The following is a 5,633-nucleotide window of genomic DNA, read 5'->3' on the forward strand; positions in this document are numbered from 1 at the left end:
CAGTACCCTGTGGGGGAGAACACTATTAAATAAACTCCCATTAATTTGAGAACAGGTGAGTTAAAAGAAAAAATAAGACTTTACAAGGTCCTCATAAAAAGAATAAGCTGAAGACAGTAATAAAGCATGAAGCAAACTTCAATAATATGCTGGTTCTGTAACTTATACCAGATGGTGATCCAGGCATGTCTCAAAACCAGCTAAGACTCCAACGAGAAAGTGAAGTGGAATAACCTATACACTTTTTTTGTACACTGGACTTCTATGAAAATTCATCATTACTGTAAAAAAAAGAAAATGCCCAAATATTGGGAGAATGATACTATGGTACACCAATTCCATCAAACACCATAAAGACATGAAAAACAACGGAGCACAAGACAGGAAGATTTCATAATACTGTTCATCCATTCAGTCAACCTCCTACTAAGTACTAGGACAGGACTGGTGTTAAAGAATAAAAGATGAGTAAAACATGAGTAAGAATCTTACAGTTTAGTAAGTGGGCAACAGTAACATAAAAAGTTATAAATGCTATCACAGAAAAAGATGTCATGGGATACAAGCACTTAATTCAGTTTTAAGGCAAAGAGGGTTTCAAAGATGTTTTCCGGAGATCCAACCATCAAAACTAACATCTGAGTAGCCAAGCGAAGATGGAGCAAGAGGATGAGAGGCCCAGAAGTTAGGAAACCGGCCCAAAAGGGGTAGGAGAAGAACCATATGGAATGGCAGAGAATAATGACAGAAAGAAATAAGCAAGTGAGATTAAAAAGCCCTTGAAGACAATGCCGATTTACATGAAGAGGTGCCTATGAAACATTTAACTGAATATTTCTGATAGGCAAATGGTTACAATGAAGATAAAAAAGCCATGATTAGACATGCAGATTTGGGAGATAGTAACTAAAGCCACCAGAAGAGACAACAAGCAGGAAGAGTGGATAGTCACCACAAAGGTGATAAAGAAAGTCAAGGACCCCTTGGACACAGCCATCTCAGAGGAAAAAAGGACCATTCTCCTTAAATGTTAAGTGATAAAACTAGGTATCTAACTGGGTATTTTAAAACTGTATTTAAATATATATATATATATATATTTTTTGAGTTGGAGTCTCACTCTGTTGCCCAGACTGGAGTGCAGTGGCCGCTCCCGGCCCTGCAGCCTCGACCTGCTGGGCTCCAGCAATCCTATCACCTCAGCCTTCCGAGTAGCCGGAATTACAGGCACGCGCTACCACGCCCGGCTGATTTTTTGATTTATTGTAGAGATGAAGTCTCGCTGCCCAGGCGGGTCTCGAACCCACGGGCTCAGGCAATCTACTCACCTCAGCCTCCCAAAGGCGCGGGATTACAGGCTGAGCCACCGAGCCTGGCTAAATATGTTTTTCAAACTTATTTATACATAGGAAAAAGATTGTAAATATGTTAACAGTGGTTATACTAAGTGGTTAAAGATTACAGGTGATTTTACTTCAAAATCAACATAATGAATGCAAAATTAGAAAATTATAATAAATTTATCTTTCAAAGTTATATGGGTTTTTCTCCTATTTCACAATCAGTGTTATATGATTGGCCCTTAATCAAGCATGATGATAAAATCATGGAAAAGTTGTTATTATACAGACAAGAGAGCTTTTAAAACTTTAAGAACTACAACCAGTTTAGTTCCACAGATATAAATCCAAAAGTCAATTTCAAAGAAATCAAATTACTTTGGGGATAAAGAGAGGCTGCTCTTTAACAGTATTAAAAATACATACTGCCATAATTACAATGGCATCTGTTAACACAACCTAAACTCACTCCTTTCCTCCTTCCATCACAGGACCACTTCCTGCACAGCCCAGGAAGTGTGATCTCTCTCCTGCTGGGTGATGGCTCAGTACCTGCCCTGCTCTTCTGCTGCTGCCAGCACATCCACCACTGACCTGCATACCATAAGGCAAGTCCTGTTGCTTTTCCAACAATGCACATTTTTGTCGTTCATAAAGTTTTTTTTAATGTCACACTCACAGGACAAAGATCTTTCAAAAGTATTTGATACTGGGAAAATAAACACACTTGCCTTCTTCCCTACAGTCAGACACCCAAGATGGGATGGAGTCTGATCTCCAAAGCAGAGCATTTACTGAGGCATGACCCAGAAGGTGACTGAGAAAATGGCACTTCATGGACCTATAATAAAAGAAAAGGCACATGAACAAAATACAGGTGCTAACAGTTTTGGTCTAGAATACTGACTGCGGTCAGAAATCAGTAAATTGAGTTTTAAATTAGTGTTAAAAGCATTTATTAACAGAAACCTTAACAAATATAATAATTTGTTAAGCCTGCAAGCAGATATCATTAAATAATAACAGCACAGTTTTAAAAAAAAAGTTCTGGCCTTGGAGTCTGAAGGCCAGAGATTTCCTATCACTAACTCACTCAATGAATTTTGGCGAATCAGACAACCTGCAAATTCAACTGTCATCTATGTGAGGACTTTGGGCTGTATTAGTGGCTTTCAAGATTTTTAACTGTGAGCCACAGTAAGAAATGCAATTTATCTTGGGGTACCTGAAAATCAAAAGTACACAAATTTCATGAAACAACACTTTTCCTTGGATAGAATAAACATATTAGGTAGAATAAACTTATATTTTTACTATTCTACTTCATAATTCATATGACCCACTATCTATAGTTCAAATAACACTAGATGATCTTTAAGCTAAACTACTCTGACTCCAACTATATTTAATGCACTTATACTATTTAGTGTTTGCAACACCAGTCACTAGGGTGCTACATTTTCTTTGTCCTGAGTTTTTATAAATGGCAACTACTTATTACTGATGTGTACTTACTATTCAGTTTGAAAAAACAGCTCTAGGTACACTTCAGTCATGCACTTAATCAACTTTAGAAAGTTGTTGTGAAATCAAAATGAGGTAGCTTATATGTAGCCAAGCATTCTGAAACTGCTGTAACCATGTGAAGTAGCTACTCAAAAATCTTGCCCATCTAATTTTTTCATTTATTGTAGAGACGAGGTCACCCCAAGTTACCCAGGTTGGTCTTGAACCCCTGGGCTCGGGCAATCCTCTCGCCTCCACCTCCCAAAGTGCTGGGATTACTGGAGTGTGCCACCATACCCGGAAAAAAAATCTTAAAAAAAAAAAAAGAGTTTGATTTTCTTTTTATTTTGTAGAGACTCGGTCTCGCTATGCTGTTCAGGCTGGTGATCTTAAACTCCTAGCCTCAAGCAATCCTTCCACCTCGGCCTCCCAAAGTGCTGGGATTATAGGCGTGAGACACTGCCCAGCCTCAAAATCTTTATATAGCTGTTTGTAAAAAGGCAGTGTGATGTAACATGCAATATTTTCACTTTATCCCAAATGTAAACAGCAATTTAAATATGTGCAATGCCCCTGGAGAGAAGCCTCAGATCAAAATGGAACAAACATACATTAAAAGACGTAAATAAAAATATATAAAATAAATCCAGAAAATATCTTAAATGAGTATCTTTATAAAATCCTGGAGGTAGAAGACCTTTCTTTACATATCAGCAGATCCAGCAACTTTACAAGGTCAAAAACGATTCAATATTTTCTCCCATCACCTATATCAAATCTATGCTTTTAAAAAACAGCCAAGTGTAGTTGCTCAGGCCTGTAATCCCGGCATTTTGGGAGGCCAAGGCAGGATGATTGCTTGAGCCCAGGACTTCAAGTTCAGCCTGGGCAACATAGGGAGACACTGGCTCCTATTAAAAAAAAAAAAAAAAAGTGACATAGCCTTTATTAATGCAGGAAGATGCAAGGATTATAAAATTCTTACTGTATGATTATTTTAAAAAATCAAATGTTATACACATTTCAAAAGGATATATATCAGAATGTCAGTACTATCTCAGAAGTGGTAAGGTCATGCAGCCAGCCCATACTGTGCCTTCACCAGAATGAGAAAAAGGCACTGCTTTTGGCAGACACAGCCCCACAGGCACACAGCTCTCTAAACCAATACTGCCTCTGTCAGAATTAGAATTAGAGCAAGGTGTCTCTTCTCAGGCAGCCCCAGCCATGCTATGGGGTGTACAGCCTGGGGAGCTGAGTATGGACTTCAGCCTCCCTACCACTCCCTCACATCCTTAGGGGATGGCCTTGTGCTGGGTTAGGATCATGAATACTTCCACCGAATAAGAATGGCTTCTTATTATTACAATAAACAGATTTACGATTCACTGATAAGATTAATCCTCCCAAGATGAATCCCAACCTTACCTGGACTACTTTTACAACCCTTATACATTGCGCAATACTTTGATAACTTGTGCCCATGTTATCTATTTAAGAGCATATACTCAATAAAATAAAATCTCTACTGCCAGAACAAATTGTACAAAGGTTAACGAGTACTATCTGCAGTAAGAAACGTCACTCTAACAGAAAGTGAAGTTACTTACTATTGGAAGTTAGAAAGTGCTGAGAAAGGTTGCCTATAAACATTAATCACTCTCCACAACTCAAAAATTTCTTCAGCAAAGTTAGTACACTCTAAAAACAAGCAATTATGCTTTATAATTGTTCATCTTTTTTTCCCACTTAACTCTGAATGCAAGATTTATTTCTTCATCACACTAGTGGATTCCCAAAAGAAGATAGCAATTTAAATAAAAAGCATGAGTGATCACCATGCATTTAGGCAAAGCATCTGTAAAATAATACAACCACTGGACTAGAATTAAAGGACAACTGGCTCTTCTTGGCTCTGTGGAATATGTAATTTTACACAAAGCAAAAATCACAACCTCTCTGGGTCTCATTTTTCTCATCTCTAAAGCGAGGGTTGGGCTAAAAAACCTCCAAGGCCCCTTTCAGCTCCTGATAGGATGTCAGGTCGCCTTTTCTCCTCCTGAAGGAGCCCATTTCAGTCGGCAGTAACGGTTTATTTTCTGAGTCATAGCTAACTTACTCTCTCCATACTTCTCCTAAAAATGTCATGCCCTAAGAGTTCTAAACTCTAGAACCGCATTCCAACCGAGGGGGAAAAAAAAGTCTTTCAAGACCCACTAACAAAATATTTTCCAAAAGGTAAAACTAGTTTACTTAAGTCTAAAGACAAAAAAATCAAAATAAAAAGCTCTAGTCTGTATTCAGACATTAAGTTTTCAAACAAAAAAGTCATCCTAAAGCAGCACCGCACTGGTAGATGGTTTAAACATTTCTTTTAAAACAAAGAGCTCACGCACAGAAAAATTAAAAAACCTGCTAAGGCCATCACTCACATGTTCTGCAGGCACAGAAAAAAAACTGCAGCTCAGACAGGGTGTACTTTCCCCCAAAGCAGCAAATTTGTAAGCACGAAAACCTCTGTAATTAAAAAGGAATTAGGGAGGAACCAAGCTCTTGAAGGGCCTCTTCCCTGTCCAAATTCGAGTGCATTTTCGCGTACAATGTACTTCTGTGATTAAGTCGCCGCTCCACGGTTCCTGCCACCCACACCCACACTTAACACTCGCTCGCACTCTTCCGACCGCCGGGGCGGCAGCGTGGACGAGTCACAAGATAGCGGCGGGAGTGGAAATTTCCTCTCCCCGGGAGAGGGGCAGGGGCCGGGCGCCTCCGCAGGGCCTCTCGCCG

Source organism: Carlito syrichta, unplaced genomic scaffold (genome assembly GCF_000164805.1).
Source record: "Carlito syrichta isolate Samal-C Ts95f unplaced genomic scaffold, Tarsius_syrichta-2.0.1 Scaffold308852, whole genome shotgun sequence".
NCBI lineage: Eukaryota > Metazoa > Chordata > Mammalia > Primates > Tarsiidae > Carlito > Carlito syrichta.